We start from the raw sequence: 19,699 nt of genomic DNA, 5'->3' as shown, positions 1-19,699 counted from the left end.
AAAATCTGGACAAAATCCAACACCCATTCATGATGAAAATCTGGAGAGTTTAGGACTAGAAGGGAGCTTCCTACTTCATTCATTTTTTCTTCCTATAAGGTATTACAAAGTATGAATGCTTATTTATTGAAGTTGAGAAAGAACATCTCCCCAAACCCCAAACACTAGTGGCTTCTGGATGATGAGGGACCATGGTAAGACAAGTACAACTGGAGGTAATTGTACTGTCACGCTTTTTTGCCATAAAAAATGTTCCCAGGTCAAAGATGACGTTGCGTGGGGTACCATGGTACACAATGCAGGCCTTCACACACAGCGGCTTAGCAGCAGAATGTTGGGGAGGGAAGGCAAGTCCGCGTCCAGAACACAGCTAATTCCCAGGAGCAATGCAGCCCCCCACAGAAGGGCTTCCGGCAGGTGCAAAGGGAGGGGACCTGCCATGACCTCTCTCGTTCGCATCTCCATCTCTCCCCGCGCCCCACTAGCCAAACTCACACGGTAGCCAGGAAGCAGGGACCCGTCTGCACACAGTCACACAGAAAGAGGGAAGGGGGTTCAGGAGGAGTGGAGAACGGAGAATAACTGAAAACACTCACATTCTTAGACTCTGCTATTTCCAATAACAATATGTAATACATGTGACCCTGATTCTGTCTCTAGTGTGGCATTGAGGCCAGGAAAGAACAGTCTTTTTTTTTTTTTTTTTTGGTTTGTTTGTTAATCTTCACCCAAGGATATTTTTTTTAGAGAGAGTGGAATAGAGGGGGAGAGACAGAGAGAGAGAAACATCAGAGCGTGAGACACATAGATCGATTGCCTCCCGCATGTGCCCCAACCAGGGCCGGGGTTCGAGGCTGCCACCAGATACATGCTCTGACCAGAGCTGAACCCAGGACCCTTCCATCCATGGGCTAACACTCTAGCCACTGAGCAACACCGGCTAGGGCAGTGGTTCTCAACCTTGGCTGCACATTAGAATCACCTGGGAATCTTTTTAAAATCCTGATTTCTGGTCCTCATCCTTTGGAAATTCTGTTTCTTTGTTACTCACGTTGTGGCCCCAACCCATAACAAAGAAACAGAATTTCCGGAGGATGAGGCCCCGAAATCAGGATTTTAAAAAGATTCCCAGGTGATTCTAATGTGCAGCCAAGGTTGAGAACCACTGGGCTAGGGCCAGGAAAATTATTATTTAAAAAGCCTGGGGCTGCCTGGGTGTACTCTGCAGGCCAGCAAGCCACGGGGGAGAAGCACGTGCTAATTAATTCTTCCAGTGAACGGTCAGCATGCGTGTGGCCACGTGAGCTGGCAGTGATGAGCAGAAACAGGTCCTTCACGTGGAAAAGTGGCCATCCGGGGCCAGACATGGTCACCGGCACCTGCTGCCCCTCTCAGAATAGCCAAGTGCCAGGAGGCAAGTGATCGCTGTGAGTGGAAATGCATTCTGTTGGCAATTAAATGGAAGGAGATGGGCCCAAAGCCAGAGGACATTCTTGATTGGACTCCTGTCTTATTTCCCTAACTGTAGCCAGCCGCGTTTTGTGAAGTATCATCCTATTCCAGTGACACGTGTGTCAGAGGTGACACGCAAACTCATTTTTTTGGTTGATTTTTCTTTGTTAAATGGCATTTAAATATATAAAATAAATATCAAAAATATGTCTTTGTTTTATTATGGTTGCAAATATCAAAAAATTTCTATATGTGACACGGCACCAGAGTTACGTTAGGGTTTTTCAAAATGCTGACACGCCGAGCTCAAAAGGTTCGCCATCACTGGCCTATTCCGTTGTTGCAATACAGGCGTTTGTATGTATCATAAAAACTCATTTTCACTGCGGAGAGATCATAAGGCTCTGTAATTTTTGATGCATTATACACAGCACATAGTGAAGTCCCAAATTATACTAGGGTGAGCGGGGTGCCCAGGGGGGAACCCACACATAGGGCCTTGGAACCCTGAGGAGAGGAAGTAGGGAGAAAACTCTCATTTCCAAGTTGCCGTGGGTTTTCCTCTTCTGGAACGCAGCCGTGGGTTCACAGGTTCCTCAGATTCCTCCTGCTCCCCGGGTGGGAGGGGGCGGGTGGCTGGAGTCAGGTGGCTCCCTCCCCAGGGCAGCGGCTCTGATGTCCCCCCCCCCCCCCCCCAGCAGGTGGTGAGAGGCAGCAGGTCTCAGGTCAATTAGCTCCGCCTGAGGGCCGCCTATTTAAGGAGGAATAAGGGCCCTGGCTCATTTCATCATGGCCCTTCCTCCTCTCCCTGCGGACCTGAGGGGACCCTTCTCCAATATCTACTGTGGGAACCTGAGCCCCCCAAGGTAAGGCTCACATGTCGCTGGGGGTGGGAGTGTTAGGGGTTCCCTCCTGGGTCCCCCTGGATTTGGTCACTCTTAGACTGGTCCACACGGCGCCTCCAGCAGCTTTTCAGTCCCAGGTTTTCATAGGCAGCACTGTGCCCCGCACATGCCCTGCAGATGCCCTGCCCGGCTCCTCCGGTCAGTTCTGGTCTCCATTTCCCGCCTCGGGGCGGTGGTGTGCCCTGGGCGCGCCCCTCTCTTGGGGGTCCCAGAAGAGTTGTTTGTTTTTCAGTAAATTCAGCGTTTCATTGACTGTTGGAACAGAGTGGCAACCTGCAAGCTCCTTAGTGAGAACCTGGGATCAGAGTCTGGTTTCTAGAAAAAGATGCACGTAGTTGAAGTCGCTGTCTGTGGAGCGTGGTTGGTTCTATGGTTTGATGAGTGTATAATGCAGAGCAGCTGTAACACACACACACCCCCCACCACCCCACCACTCCTCACTCCTCCACTCCCTCAATGCCTGTGCGGCCCCTCTGGGCTCAACAACGCCCCAATTTCTTGTCTTCATCCTCCAAGTCCTGCCCTGTCACGTCAGGAACCCTGCAGTTCGCAGCATTTGGTGTCCGGCTTGAACTTCGCCAAAGGCATGGAGGAGTCACCGCGTTGTTGTGTGGACTGGGAATTTGCTCCTTTTCATTGCTGAGTAGTATTCTGTTGATAGGACACACCTCAGTTTGCTTATTCTTTGATTGAAAGGCATCTGAATTTTTTTCAGACTTTGGCAATTATTGATAAAGCTGCAATACACATTCACATACAGATACTGGGTGAACATACATTTCCATTCTGTTCAGTAAAATGCTGAGGCGCGAGGAGAATGTCTAACTTGATCCCAGCGGCTGTGCTGCTCTGCGTCCCCCAGCAGCACGGGATCCCGGCTGCCTGGCCCCCTCCCTGGCACTTGGTGACTTAGCTCCCCCTGTATCTGTAGCCACGGTGAACTTAGACTTGGCACATGGGCCGTGGCAGCCACCGTCGAGTTAATCTGCATTGCCTTCACCCACACTACCGTAACCACGATGCTGAGTTCTGTGAGCATTTTCCTGAAATTATATTTTGATCTGGTCGTAGCGGGAGGGAGAGTTTGAGAGTTTGCTGCAAGAGTTGGGCATGCGGGGAGGGGAGACGCAGGGGCTTCTGCGTGTCCGTGGGGGAGGGCATGAGGCACTAGACGTGAGCAGGATTGGTTTACGGACGGATAACCACGTGGAGATGATTTCCCCGCCCCCCACTTAGAACCTGCAGGTGCAGGTAATAGATGGAATCCTTGGGGCGCTGCGCCCTGGACACAAAATGTGAGGGCCCGTGACCAGGCCGCCCCCCTCCCCGTGGGCGCTGGAGCCGGGGTGACCCAGTGACGGTCACACTGGGAGTTTCTCCAGAGGGTGTCTGTGTAACTACAGGGGCAGAAAGAGGACGGGCAGCCTATGTGTGGGAGGGAGGAATGAATGTTCGGTTTTTACTTTTCCAATCTGAGCTCACTCCAGCGAGAGAGCTCCGACTGAACCCCAGATCCCAATATCCTTGAGTCAGGAGGGAAAGCACTTCCCTGCGGCTCCCCAACACCTGGGGCAGCAGCCAAGGGGTGCCGCCTGGCAGAGCCGTCCTCGTGGCTGCTTTCACAGCTGACACTCAAGGGGCCAGAGGCAGCTGTGGCTCTTTTCTGTCCCTTCCCATCCCCTCCTGTACCTTTCCATCCCCTGCTTTACCCTCCCCTCCCCATCCCTGTCCATCCCTCCCCTCCCCATCCCCATCCTTCCCTCTACTCTCTCCGCTCTCCCCACCCTCTCCCTCCTCATACCCTGAAGATGGAGGACGTGTTCCTCTCTGGCTGAGAAGCAGAGGGCCTCGGGCTGAATGGGGGTGCTGGGCGTGGGGATAAGTTTTTTGTTTCATCCTAAGAGCACGTTGCATGTTTGGTACCCAGGTTCTCCTGGCTGCCTGGGCCTGGGAGGTAGGCAGTTTCTAGGAGCGGGATGATTCCCTTAGTGATAACTGCTTCCCATCGGTGACTTCTCTGTTATAAAGTAGAGCAAGGGCTCCAGGTGCCACACACCCGGACCAGTAGCAAAGCCCAGACCTCCGCTGTCTGTGAGATGTGACATGGAAAGTACTCCTTACACATTTCCAGAGGTAATGGAGGACTCATGAAAAATAGACAGATCTTAACGGCCAACTATCAATAACAATAGCAACGGTTAATGTTTCTGAAATATCGATGCCAGTGTGTCCAGGCTGGCATTCACAGCCCTCAACATCTTACCCTCCACCCTCGTTTTCATCCTCTGCCTCCATCTCCTTGCATCCCCCTGGGGCCCGCTCCTCTGGGGTTCTGGCTGCCCCGGGCTACTTCCTGCTCTCTCTGGTCACTGAGTGTTTTCTGGATTTCATATCAATTATACACCCCACCCCTTGCCCTCTTTTAAAAAAATCTGTTTGTAAAGTTTTTTTATTTTTAATATTATCAAGAATGGTCTTCTGGAAGAGAATCCATTCCCAGCATCCGTTCTCACCTTCTTTCTCAGCATTGGAACTTCTATTGTTAGAAGCACAGAAGCAGCTTTTTGGCTGCTACACATATCTTTGAGGCTGTTTGTTGAAGGGGAACAAGTAGAATTGGTGTGGAAAAGTCCAGAAAATATCACCAAAGGAAAAAAGTGTACCCCCCCCCCTTCTTTCTTGTTGCTGTTCTGAATACAGATGTGATGGCTGGAGTGGGAGCGCCATGCTGGGCTGTGAGGAGAAAGGGAACTGTGATCGTAATGATCCTGGGCTCCTTCCCAAGTTGTATTGTCCTACTTATATTTCATGAGAAGGTCACACATTTCCAATTCCAGTCTGTTGTTATGCTGTCATTTGAAATGAAATCCAATCCTAACAATCAGACCTTTGTAAACATGTCTCTCCCCCACGAGAGTGTGAGACCATAACACTTGGTAGCAGGTGTTATGTCTTATTTTGCATCTATCTCGAATCACTTCCCAGCAACTAACACAGGGCATGACATACATCAATTGCCAAAAATATTTTTTAAATAATATATTTATTGCCAAAACCGGTTTGGCTCAGTGGATAGAGCATCGGCCTGCGGACTGAAAGGTCCCAGGTTCGATTCCGGTCAAGGGCATGTACCTGGGTTGCGGGCACATCCCCCGTAGGAGATGTGCAGGAGGCAGCTGATCGATGTTTCTCTCTCATCGATGTTTCTAACTCTCTATCTCTCTCCCTTCCTCTCTGTAAAAAATCAATAAAATACATTTAAAAAAAATAATAATAATATATTTATAGAATCTAATCAAGGTAAAAATGTACTTCCTGATATTTTCTCATTACAAGGCAAGGCATGGAAAAACAGTGACAATTAAAAGGTACATGAAAGCAGTGACTGTTCAGAACAGAATTCACATAAAGAATGTGCTAAAGGGGAATCATACTATATATTAGATATCATATCCACTCATATGAGACATGTATATTGAAGAGCGCTCAGTTGTAAGCATAAATCGTGTCAATGCATAGTATTTAAAGCTATTTTTAGAGACTGACTGTGTTTACTGAGGTATATGTGTTTATTCTATAAATTTTTTCGCATTTACTGTTAGGTGCTGCAACACTTGGCAGAGATAGAATGGTCTTGCCCTCAGGTATAAGTTAATGAGTAAGATTTTTATTGATTACAAATTCTCACAGAATGAATATGAAGTATTCATATAATTTATAGTATCTTTATAACATAATTTATAACGAATATGTATTAAATTTATTTAATTAATATATTTCTCTAATTTGTAAGTATAGCAAGACCAATGAAAGAAGTATACCATATGCACTTCATTAGAGCACTGGAAATAGATGTGGGTGGCTTTGAAGAGAGACAGGGATAGAGAGGATGTGAGAATGAGTATATATGAATATGGAGCAACTGGGTGATTGTAATGATGAGAAGGTTTGAAAATTGTCACTGTGGAGAACAGGAGAGTGAGCTCATGACTGAAACACTCTTCCTTGCAGGTTTGAGCCCCACTGAGGCTAGCGTTCATGAGTGTGTGTGGAGCTAGTCTTCCATGTTAAGTGGCTTTCTCCGCCAGCTCTCGGCTCCATGGATGCAGCCACAAAGCGAGGATGTCGATGTGTTCTATGTAGATGTGTTCACTGGGGGTTGGGGCTTTGCCCAGTAGCTATGACAAAAAAAGATGGCTACTACATTATAGGCAAGAATTTATTCAAGTGATCCTTACAGGATCTCGGCTCCATAAATTAAAAAGGAGAGAAGGAGGTTTGGAAAGAAAGGGAGACCAGAGGACTAGAATGTCTAATGAGCTGAGCAGGAGAGGAATAGCAGGGTGGAGAGTGGGTGGTGACTGGCTGGAAAGACTAGGGAAGGGAGTGGGCTGCTTCAGGATATGATTTTTGAGGAAGAGTGTGAACAGGTAAGAGCCAGGCTGTGGCCATGGATGTTGAAGACTCGGGTGGAGGACAGACAGTCGCTGGGCAGGAGAAAGTCAGGAAGCGGAGTGGCCTGAGCACCTGACACACTGAGTGGCAGTCCATGCTGAAGGGAATGTCACTGAAGAGGACAGGTGGTGAGGATGTGGAGAAAGACAGGACCTGTTTCCTTGGTCTGCAATGCGCAAAGGAGACGGTCGGTGTGAGGGGCACAAAGGATCAGAGTGGAAATGGTGTCTTTTTAAAATTATAATCCTGTCCTACCTGGTTTGGCTCAGTGGATAGAGCATCGGCCCGCAGACCAAAGGGTCCCTGGATCCACTCTGGTCAAGGGCAGGTACCTTGGTTGCAGCCTCCTCCGCTACCTGGGCCCTGGTTGAGGCTCTTGCAAGAGGCAACCAATCCATGTGTTTCTCTCATATCAATGTTTCTCTGTTTCTCTCTGTCTTTCATTTTCTCCCACCGCTCCCTAAAAATCAATGGAAAAATATCCTCGGGTGAGGGTTAAAAAAAAAAAATTACTAGTCCTAGATTCTAAATGTTCTAGAATGAGCAATTTAAAACTTGATGTCTACGATCCTCTTTTACTTCTAAATAAGCTTACACGAAATAACTCTGATTTAAATAACATTACAGTGGTATCCCTTGAGAAGTATTACTTATAAATTGCATGTATGATTGTAATTAGAAATGCTGATTATAGTTCTATTCAGGGTAAGGGGTTAGAAATGAATTAAACAGATGAAGCTTCTTAAATTTCTATTTTGCTTAAACATTTGTTTTTTAGTCTAAGCTGGTTTGTTAATGCAAGCACTGTGGCTCTGCTAATTAAAAGTTCTGTGGATCATTTGTGGTGCAGATAAGACTTTGGGGAAAGCAATTGCTGTCTGAAGAGAGGGAGATTGGGAAATACAGCAAAACAGGTTAATGTCTGTTGCATGAATTTGCTTTTTAATGTTTTATTATTAATTTTGGTGAGAATATTTTTTTTACTAAGTGCATCTTTTATATATAGTCATCTTCATTCTTTTTAAAAAAATTTCTTTCAGAGCAGAAAGGAGAAGGATAGAGAGATAGAAACATCAATGATGAGAGAATCATTGATCAGCTGCCTTCTGCACACCCACAACTGGGGATCAAGTCCACAACCCGGGCATGTGCCCTGATCAGGAATCAAATCATGAGCTGGTTCATAGGTCAATACTCAGCCACTGAGCCACACTGGCCAGGCCTCGCCTTCATTCTCACAAAGTCCTTGTTAGAGCGGACATGGTCTGAAGTGCTTGTTCCACCTGCTTCCCATGGGCCCTGCCCCAGCCTCAGCCTGGTGGGCAGCAGGAGCTCCCTGTCCTCTGTGGCCTCGGCTGGGGTAGTGGGTGCATACACTGGAGGGGCAGGAGGCCCAGCTGGCTGGCCTAGGCTGGGGAAACAGCCCCCTGGCCTGGAATAGCCCTGGTTGACCCTAATCATGATCTGAGCATGCTTTCACTCCTGAGTCCCGCTTCAGGTGAGAAATCATGAGTCACCCACTGGATTGGTGTGACTGGACTCAAAAACTGAGTTCAGTCCTATCAGCCCTTTCTAGAAATGTGAACCAGAAGCTTACAGAGTTTTTGCGGGCCCTTTGCAGGAACTTGAGCTAGTACTTGTGCTGCACATAGATTAGGGGAAGCCCACTCAAGTTACTTGGGGTTAGAGCTAGTGCAGAAGGACAAACGGCAGATACAGAGAGCACCCAGCTAACAGCGGGTGGAACCCTCAGAGGCGAGACACAGAACCTGCACTTCCAGTTCCCAGTTCCTTTCATGGTGAGGGCTGGCTCTGTTTCATTCCCATGGAATGCCAGCCCATACGCTGCTTTTTATCCAGGCCGATGGAATTCTTCATTGGTATGAGTTTTTCAGAGAGAACTGCCCGCCCCATCTGAAAAGTGTTGGATATGTTATAAAATTGGTGCGTGTATATTTTTTTATTTTTTAAAATGCTTTTCACTCTGGCCAGTGTATCTCAGTGCATCGACCTGCACACCAAAGGGTCACGGGTCCGATTTCTGATCAAGGACACATCCGTGGGTTGCAGGTTCAATCCCTGGCCCTGGTTGATGTATGTACAGGAGGCAACCAATCGATGTCTCTCTCACATCAATGTTTCTCTTTCTCTCTCGTCTCTCTCTCCCCTCCTTCTTTCTTCCCTTTTCCCTCCCTCCCTCCCAGTTTTTCCAAAAATCAATGGAAAAAAATACTCTTGGGTAAAGATTAACAACAACAACAAAAATACTATTCTTTTTTTAAAAATATATATTTTATTGATTTTTTACAGAGAGGAAGGGAAAGGGATAGAGAGTTAGAAACATCGATGAGAGAGAAACATGGATCAGCTGCCTCTTGCGCACCTCCCACTGGGGATGTGCCTGCAACCAAGGTACACGCCCTTGACCGGAATTGAACCTGGGACCTTTCAGTCTGCAGGCCAATGCTCTATCCACTGAGCCAAACTGGTTAGGGCAAAAAAAAAATACTATTCTTATACTCTGTAAAATTTACTTTGTTGTATTGTATCAGGAAAAATTGCTACTTGAGCATTCCATATATTTAGTCAATTCTCTCAACATCATCTGTTGAATAATTATTTCCCTATTTATTTATGATTATTAAAAAGTTATTATAATTTTTACTCTCTCAGGGCCTCACATATTTTCTCATTAATCTACCTGTTGACTGGGTTGCTAGTACCACACTATCCTTAATAAAAGATGTGCTCTGTATTCATATTTGATAGTGAAAGGTATTTTTCAAAAATTTCTTAGTTCTTTTTCTTATTCAACTACAGCAAATCTAAAATAATTTTATCAAGTTACAAAAGAATGCCCAGTAAATTTTTATCTTAGTTGCATTAACTCTATAAATAAATTTGGAAAGATTTATTATTTTATAATGTCTTCCCATGAGGTAATGTAGAATATTTTTCCTTTTGTTCAAACACTTAAAAACTCTTAGCAAGATCGCATATCCTATTTAATGGTTTTTACATTTTTCTTTGAGATATTTTAAATTATTTTATATATTTTTCTATGGACGACGAACTTTTCTCCATGAGAGCCTTTTGTTCTTTCCTGCTTGTATGTAAAAAAGTTAATAATGTGGAGCACTTTCTTATAGTTAATCATGCTGTCTTAACACTATGTTTGAAATTTATTGTTATGAATCCTCTGTATTATCACATCAGCAGCGTGTTATAAAAGTTTATTTCTCCTTTCCCATAATTCTGCTTTTTAATTTTTGTTGCATTGGTCTGATTAATATTTAAAACAAGGTTAAGGAGTAATAGCATCCTCCTCTCGCTGATTTTCATGAGGCTGGTGAGGTGTTGCCCGCCATGCACTCCACGGGACACTCGGCCCGCAGTGGTTCCTGTGGGAAGCAAGCCCAGGGGCCATAATCGGGAAAACACTCTTCACCTCCTGCCCCTCCCGGAAACCAGCAGTTCGCCCTCTTCTATCTCATTGAATCTCCTGGGGAGTACATCTCCCTAGTAAATGACTTTGTACTGTCAGCTTCATGGGGGCTTTAATTTGGGGGAAAGAAGAGGGATAGGAAAAGGAGCTGACATTGTTCTCAGAGAAAGCGAGGATGAGCTCCTAGGGCAAACCAGGAGTCCCTGGGACTCCACCAGATGCAATCGGCAGTTTCTTGTTTTATTTTATTTTGTATTGATTTCAGAGAGGAAGGGACAGGGAGAGAGAGATAAAAACATCAGTGATGAGAGAGAACCATTGATGGGCCGCCTCCTGCACGCCCCTCACTGGGGATCGAGCCAGAAACCCAGGCCTGTGCCCTGACGGGGGGGGGCGGGGGGAGGCCTCGGGGGGGAATCAAGCCATGACCTCCTGGTTTATCCATCGATGCTTAACCACTGAGCCACACAGGCCAAGCAACAGGGGCAGTTTCCTCACACACGTACAGCGGGGATGCGATTCCATCTCCCCTTGCGCAGACATCATCCGTCTCCATGAGTGATCGTGTCCGGCAGCCCCACTCACCTGGTTCACCACAGAGGGCAGGCCCAGGGCTGCAGGCAGCACAACCCTTCCTCTTTTATGTTTTATTTACTTTTCTTCTTAATTAAATTTATTGGGGTGACACGGCTGATAAAATTATATGGGTTCCAATTGTAAATTCTATAACATCATCTTCTGATTCAAGACAGAAGATTAGTCATTTGTGGGCAAGCCCTGCTCTTCTCCTCGGGCAGCCTTGAGGAATTTCAGAGGGTCCTGGGGCAGGCACAATGGTACGGGGTCTTCTGAGGCTTCCTCTATTAAACTCAGGGCTGATGGTAATCTGACCTGGTTTCTTTAAAAAATGTTTTTATTGATTTCAGAGAGGAAGGGAGAGGGAGAAAGGGATAGGACCATCAATGATGAGAGAGAATCATCGGCTGCCTCCTTCACGCCCCTACTGGGGATCGAGCCCGCAACCCAGGCGTGCGCCCTGACCAGGAATGGAACCCTGACCTCCTGGTTCATTGTGTCGATGCTCAGCCACACCCACCAGGAATCTGACTTCATTTTATAGCTCTCTTTAAAATGTGGGGTACTTTTTTTCTCTGTGTCTTCAGCTAAGAGTTCTACTAGCCATTTCCCAGAAATAGAAAATGTTTATTGATCATGGTATTAAATTTTTTGAGGGGCACTAAAATGTTTACTGTAAATAGGGAAAGATTTTTTTATTCTTGTAAATTAAATATTTGATATTCAGACTGAGATTATTGGAAGAAAAAAAAAGTGTAAAGATTTTAAGCTGTGGGAGGACCTGAGGGTTTTGTAATGGAGAGATTTGCAAATAATTACCAGCTGACAGAAAGGACTAGCACAAAACGATCCTTTGAAATAGATTCCAGCTCTAGGATTATATGTTCCTGTGAAGTGGTGAGCATAAACCACATCACAATAATTTTGTTGTTTTGCTGACGATTAATACTTTTCAAAGAGTGACAAGTACTTAATAACTGTGACATCAGAAAACTGTATCAAAAGATGGCAAAGCCATAATGACATTATTACTCCCTTAGTGTGGTTCTAAAACAGCCAGGCAACTACAAAAATAAACTACTTTGTCAGCATTAAAAGGATAACATGTCATTTGATTCACTCAAAGTGAAAACTATTTTATCCTAAGATGCCTCAGAAGTACTTACAACAATGCTGATTGATGTATATGTTCTTTTTTATCTTATTAACATGTGTTAAGGTAGCTCAGAAAGACCCACAGAGTATATAGCATGGGAAAAAAGAGTGGAAAAACCAAACAAAGAAAAAATAAGGCAAAGGAGTTTTTGGAAGATGCATTCAGGTTCCTGTGGTGCCGTCCCCAAAAGGCATGCCTGCCCCAAAGCCCTTTGCAAGGAACTCTGCAGAGAGAGATAGCAACAAGCCGGGTTTTGTTCTTCTCTCTCTCTCTCTCACACATGGTAGAAGAAAAGTTTTGCTGGATATAAAATTACACGTTGGGTTTGTTTTCTTTCAAAACTTTAAATATTTTGCCTCTTTCCTTCCTGTGTTCATGGCTTTTGACTAGGAGCTGCTTTTAGTCTTATTCTCGCTCCTCTCTAGATAAAGTGCTTCAGCCCCCAGCCCCACCCGTGGCTTAATTCAAGGACTTCTTTGCCTTTGGTGATTGTGGGGGGAGGTGGTGGAAAATGGTTGGTGATGGGGATGGGGAAAAAAAGAATAATGCTGGCCTCATAGAATGAGTTAGAAAGTATTCCCATACCTTCTACCTTCTCAAAGATTTTAGAGAATTCATGTAATGTCTTCCTTAAATGTTTGGTACAATTCACTAATGAATCTATATGGGCCCTGTGCTTTCTGTTATGGGCAGTTTTAATTTAATATTTTAACAGATAATATTTGTATTCAGATCATCTGTTCATGTGTGAGTTTTGGCAGAACTTGTCTTTCAAGGAATTGGTCCATGTCATTGGTTATAAAAATTAATGGCCATAGAGTCGTTAATAGTATTTTAATTTTATTATGTCCCTGGGACCTGGAGGGATGTTTCTTCTTTTATTTGTGATATTAATTTCTATCTTATTTACTTAATTACTGTGGCTAGAGGTTTATCAATTTTACTGGTCTTTTCAAAAACTAACTTTTGGCTTATTTAATCTTTCTCTTGATTTCTTATTTTCAATTTAATTTCTGCTGATTTTTATTTTCTGGATACTTTTAACTTAATTTGGACTTCTTTGTCTTAGTTTCCTAAAATAAAATCATAGATTATTGATGTGGGATCGCTCTCTCTTAAAATAATATTTAATGCTCTAATCTCACTCTAAATACTGCTTTCATTGCATCCCCAAAATTTTGAAATATTGTGCTCTCATTTTTATTTACTTCAAAGTATTTTTTAGTATCTTGAGATTTCTTATTTGATTAGATTCTCTTACTTGGAATTATTTAGAACTGTGTTGTTTAATCTCCAAGTATTTAAGGATTTTCTAGCTATCTTTCTGTTATTTGTTTCTGGTTTAATTCCATTTTGGTATGAGAGTATAAATATTATAATTTTTAAAAATTTATTAAGGTATATTTTATGGCCCACAATGAGCTCTTTCTTGGTGAATGTTTCATGTGAGATTGAGGAGAATGTGTGTTCTGCTGTTGTTGGATGAAGTCATCTATAGATGTCAATTATATCAATCCAGTTGACTGTTAGTGCTATAGAACTAGAGATGTTATTCCTGATTTTCCTGCCTGCTGGGTCTGCCCATTTTTGAAAGAGAGGCAACAAGGTCTCCAACTATGGTAGTGGATTCATCTATTTCTCCTTGTAGTTCTATCAGCTTTTGCCTCCCATAGTTCGGCACTCTGTCATTAGACACATACACATTAAGGGTTGTTTGTCTACTTGAAGAATTAACCCCTTTATCATTATGTAACACACCTCTGTATTGCTGATAACTGTCCTTGCTCTGAAACTGCTTAGCCTGAAATTAGTATACTACTCCTTCTTTCCTTCTTTTAGTGTTAGCATAGTCTATCTTTCCCTACCCTTTTACCTTTAATAATGAGTCTTTATTGTTAAAACTAGAGGCCCGGTGCATGAAAATTCATGCACTGTAGGGGGAGTCCCTCAGCTCACCTTGCCCCATCTCACAGTCCCGGAGCCCTCAGGGGCGGGAGGCGATGCCCCCATCACACCTCAGCTGCTGCCACTGCCGGCAGCACAAGCCTCGGCCAGCCCTGGTTACCTGAGCCTCGGCCAGCCCTGGGCGGCTGGGGGGCTGAGGGGATTGGGGGACTCTGGCCTTGTCGCATGCCTGCTGCCCCGGCGGGGCTGAGGGGACTGGGCGCCACCATCTGTTGGCTGTGGGTGCCACCATCTTTGAGGGCGGGGCAGTCAATTAGCATATTCCCTCCTTATTGGCTGTGGGTGCCGCCTTCTTTGCAACAGTGTGAGGGTCAATTAGCATATTCCCTCTTTATTAGATAGGATACCTTTCTAGTAGGCAACATATAGTTGGGTCATGTTTTCTGATCCACTCTGGCAATTTCAGTCTTTTAATTTGTGCATTTAGGCCATTGGCATTCTAAATGATTATTGATGTACTTGAATTACTATCTACTGCATTTATTACTTTTTTCTATTTGTTGCACTTATTTTTTTCCAGCTTTTGTGTTCTGCTCTTTTTCTGCCTTTTAACTGAGAATTCTGTGATTTTAACTGAGAATTTTATGATTCCATTTTTCTTTCACTTCCGGTTTTAAAAATATTTTTAGTGTTTGCCCTAGAGTTTGCAAGATACATTCACAACTAATCCAAGTCCACTTTCACATAATGCTATACCACTTCATAGGTAATTTGAATACCTTGTAATAATAATTATAATCCTAATCCCCCCCCCATCCTTCATATCATTTCTGTCATTCATTTTACTGACACATAAGCATGCATAATTGAATATGTTGTTGCTATGAGGCTTTGAATTGATCGGCAATTTATTTGTGCTTCGTGGCCTGATTCAATTAAGCTCTCTGTCCTTAATTTTACTACTAAATCCTCCTTTAGTTCGACAAAAAACGTCTGTTAAGAATAATGTTCTTGGGGCTCCAGTGGCGCAGTCGGTTAGCGCGCGGTACTTATAAGAATAATGTTCTTGCCCTAACCAGTTTGGCTCAGTGGATAGAGCGTCGGCCTGAGGACTGAAAGGTCCCAGGTTCCATTCCGGTCAAGGGCATGTACCTTGGTTGCAGGCACATCCCCAGTAGGAAGTGTGCAGGAGGCAGCTGATCGATGTTTCTCTCTCATCGATATTTCTAACTCTTTATCCCTCTCCTTTCCTCTCTGTGAAAAATCAATAAAATATATATATTTTTTAAAAAAGAATAATGTTTTTGAAATAGATAATGTAGCCCATTTTTTTTCACCCCATAAGCTACACCTTAACCTAACGTTTTTATGCTTAATATTTTTACTGTAGTTCATTTGTAGGGTTTGCTAAAGATGGCCATATATAGGCTATATTAGCAAGGGTTGGCGAGGTTTATAGGGATTTATCGATTATAGACAGAATTCTCTAGAGACATATAGACCCTGGCCAAGTTCTTTGAGCATTAGCAGTACTCTTACAAATTTTATTATAGAAATTGTGTGGGTTTAGGGACAAACCTAGTGGGGTATCTAAATCCAGCTTGAGTCTTGGATCTCAGCTATCACATAGTCCGGATTCTTAATGTCACCTTTGTGGCTTAATTTCACTTTAGCTATAGCTTTTTATGGCCTAGTTAAAATTTAACTCTATTATTAAAAATACTTAATGGGGTGTATGTCAGATTCTATTACCTTGGGTTAATCCTATGACCATGGTGGCTAGCACAAAAGTTACCAATCCTACTAGTTAATATAACTTAGCCAGACTTCCATTTATGGCTTAATTTTTATTACTGCCGTCTCCCATGGGGTTTGGTTGAACAAGGCATCATTCGCTATTCTAAGTGTGCTCGATGCCTGCTCCTTTCACTCATATATGATTAAAGGGCAATCTCAGTGGGATGCAGATACTTTCATGTGTAATTTTAGTAAAAACTAATAGAAAGGCTGGGACCAAACCTGTGTGTTTATGGAGTAAGTGAACTCACCGAGGCGTTTTCACTGCCTTGCTTTGACATTAGACGACATTAACAGATTGAGTCTAGGTTGCATATAGGTAATGGGTTAGTGTAAGGTGTTCAGTGTTAATCAGACGCCAATTTGGGAATATTAGTGATTTGGGGAAATTTGTGGGCATCAATAAATATAGTTGTTTTGGATGATTAAAAGGAAGTGCAGGTCTAGAGGTGTAGTTGTCTAAGGAAAATTCATTCATGCAAGTAGCATGAGTGTATCAGGGCAGGATTTTTCCATTGAATGGTTCCATAATTATTAGGCTGAGTATATTTTGTTATTGAATTTGCTTGATTATATAACATGCTTATTTGTATTACCATGGGTGGGAACTAGGCTTTGTATATTATCATAGACTTAATCTTGTTTAGGGATTTTGGCAAGATATTAATGATTATATACAATATAAGGTTTAATAGGGAGGTAGTAGGGGTTTGTCCTGTAACCATTGACTGAGTTGCACTCTGTGGTTGTTTGATGCTGGTGAACAATATGTGAGTCATTGCACATTCAAACCTGCCATGTGAGGAAGCCATGATCATGACCTGTGACCATTAACTGAATTACACCTGGTAGTTTTCAGTGTTGATGATGATACTAAATATAAGCTCAGCTACAAGTTGCTTGAGTGTGTTAAGGCCTTTAATGGCCACAGATGGATCCTACCATATCTCCAATTTAAACAATACCAAAGGCATGATACCACAGTCATGCGTCTGCATGGGCCAATTAGTCATTAATGCATCGACATGTCTTATATAAGGGAAAGTTGGTGACTTTAGGTGAGATGGCCCTGAGTAAGAACCAGATACTGAATAGAGCTCGTTGACAGAAACCACCATGATTGATGGATCTGGAGCAAGAAGAGGGGTACATTTATGGAAGGGTTGCTGTTTTCTCAAAGTTTAGTAATTACGAATTGATTATGATATACATGCTGACTAGAAATGATTTGACAATATGTGTGCACTATTGCTTTATAATATTATAAAGCACAGGATTAGGGTTTAAAGGTCCTGGAAGATATTTTAGTAAACTTCTTAGACTATCTTGCTCATATGTCAGATATTTTAGCAAGATTTTTTAAGTATCTGCTTGAAATCAGTGGGCAGTTGGTTTATTTGGCCAATGCTTAAACATACATAGTGCAGGTTATTGATTAAATAGAAGTCAGAATGCTGGTGTATAGGTGGTTGTCCTCATCTGATTGGGCACAGGTCATGCAATAGGAATGACCTGCTCTGTCTCCACATGGGGTTTGGGAGGGTGAGCTATGGGCAGATTTGGGCAGGAAAAAATTAGTCTTATCTAGAAAAGAAACATACTATAAACATAGTATAGCATCTGATTAAAATCAAGGGCTATATTTATATATTATCACTAGAGGCCCAATGCATGAAATTCATGCAAGGGGCTCGGCCCTCACAGCCCCAGCTTTGTCCAGAAGGTCGTCCGGAAAGTCGTTTGGCTGTCCTGTCTAATTAGCATATTACTAATTTTTATTATTATAGATTATACTAGAGGCCCAGTGCACAAGAATTCATGCACTCAGGGGTGGGGTCCCCTCGGCCTGGCCTGTGCCCTCTCGCAGTCTGGGACACCTCAGGGGATGTCAACCTGCCAGCTTAGGCCCGCTCCCCAGGGGATCAGGCCTAACCTGTCAGTCAGACCTCCTCTGGCAGCCCAGGAGCCCTTGGGGGATGTCAACTGATGGCTTAGGCCCACTTTCTGGCAAGGAATGGGCCTAAGCTACCAGTCAGGCATCCTTAGCACTGCTGAGGAGGTGGGAGAGGCTCCTGCCACCGCCGCTGCGCTCGCAGCCATCAGCCTGGATTGTGGCTGAGCAGAGCTCCCCCTGAGGGAGTGCACTGACCACCAGGGGGCAGCTCCTGTGTTGAGCGTCTGCCCCTTGGTGGTCAGTGTGCATCATAGCGACCAGTCATTTCAGTAGTTCTGTCCTTAGGGTCAATTTTCATATTACCCTTTTATTATATAGGATTTTTATTATGCATGAAATTTACTTTATTATCTAAGAATTAAAGAGAAACAAGTAAATATGAGTCCATGAAAGTAAATATAAGAATGTGTTCTCTAATATTCAGAAAAGTTTAATTTATAGAAGCTAGATAGCCCTTACAATTGTATGCCATATAAAGAGAGTTTCCATATAGGGAGATAATTACTGAACAGCTCAAACTGTTTAAATAGTTCTCCAAAAATAAAAGATGATTTGTTTTCAAAAGACGTCCTATCTATAGGCTCCTTTTTTTCCTGTTTCACTGCTAGTCATCTTAATGCTCCCCTTGCTTCACTGTTGGTTTATTTTGGAAGTAGAAAGAAATATATGGGGGAGGGGCAATTGAGCATGTAATTTACTCTAGCAAAGAGAAAACATTTGTTTTCAAATAAAAAAGCTTGAAATGCTTTGTGACTAGTTGCTGTTTGTTGTTACTCTCTCTTCCAGTAGGGGGCAGGATGTAGCAATCTGTAAACTCTAACTTCTAGGGCAAGCATGTCAAACTCAAAGGCTAACATGGGCCAAATAAAGGAGGCATGTGGCCCATGGGCCGTGAGTTTGACATGCTTGTTCTAGGGGGTTAAATGAAGAGTATCATAATTGTTCGGAGTTACAATTTAATTAACTTAAACACTTACTTTTTCCTGATGTATGTGCTCTGGATTAATTAAGTCCCCAGTGGAGAGCCTGATAACTTGCAAAATTTTTTATTGTAACAAATTGACACCTAGCCCGTGGACTTCAGGAAATCATTTTCCACTGTTGGTAAAGGAGTAAACAGAGGCTGGAGCATCTAGATTTCTATCCAGATGTTGTATTTTAGGAAAGAAAACAATATAAACATTTATTATTACAAGGAGAGCCAGATGTCAAATACTTATGAGTAGCAATACCCGTGCCTGACCCTCTTCCAGGCTGTGTGTTGCAAAAGTGAATGGAAAGGAGTTCTGCTTAGCCCTAGCCGGTCTGGCTCAGTGGATAGAGCATCGGTCTGTGGACTGAAGGGTCCTGGGTTTGATTCCGGTCAAGGGCACATGCCCAGGTTGCGGGCTTGATCCCCAATAGGGGGCGTGCAGGAGGCAGCTGATTGATGATTCTCTCTCATCATTGATGTTTCTATCTCTCTCCCTCTCTCTTCTTCTTTGAAATCAATGAAAAAAATATATATATTTTAAAAAGAGCTCTGCTTACAAAGCCTGCCTCCTACAGGAAGGGGACAGAAGATCCACATAGAAGTTACCCAGGAAATAAAATGGTTGCAAGCCCTCATCCTTGTCAGGAAGAAAATGAAATGGGTTGGAGAGGGGAGGGGTGGCCACTCCGGGACTAAGGTCAGGCCCTCATTCTACACGGGCTGTTTTCCAAGAGCTCCTTTTAGGTCCGCGGCTCGCCACTGAGAACTGCTTTTCCCGCTGAAAATATAACCTATAAAACAGCTTAGAAATACCTCAGTCAGCAAAAGTGTGTTTGAATGTCGATATTTCTGTTTTTAGTCGCTGCTGATAAGATTCCTTAATGAAAGGTTGGTCGTAGGTGACCTTGTTATAATTTCAGGTTGTCAAATGAAGCGAAAAAATTGTTCCCTCATATCATAGTTTGCAAACAAAGCATTTATTGTAGAAAGAAATGTTTTATTGGTAGACATTTTATTTCAAATGCATCTTTTTTTAGCGTGCAGGAACTCTTCTTGTCTGCCCGCCTTCAGGCTTTGCTGT

The sequence above is a fragment of the Myotis yumanensis genome, unplaced genomic scaffold, assembly GCF_028538775.1.
Source record: "Myotis yumanensis isolate MYYU_CA2020_CCGP unplaced genomic scaffold, mMyoYum1.0.hap1 SCAF_7, whole genome shotgun sequence".
Lineage (NCBI taxonomy): Eukaryota > Metazoa > Chordata > Mammalia > Chiroptera > Vespertilionidae > Myotis > Myotis yumanensis.
Note: the sequence above shows the minus strand (reverse complement) of the source record.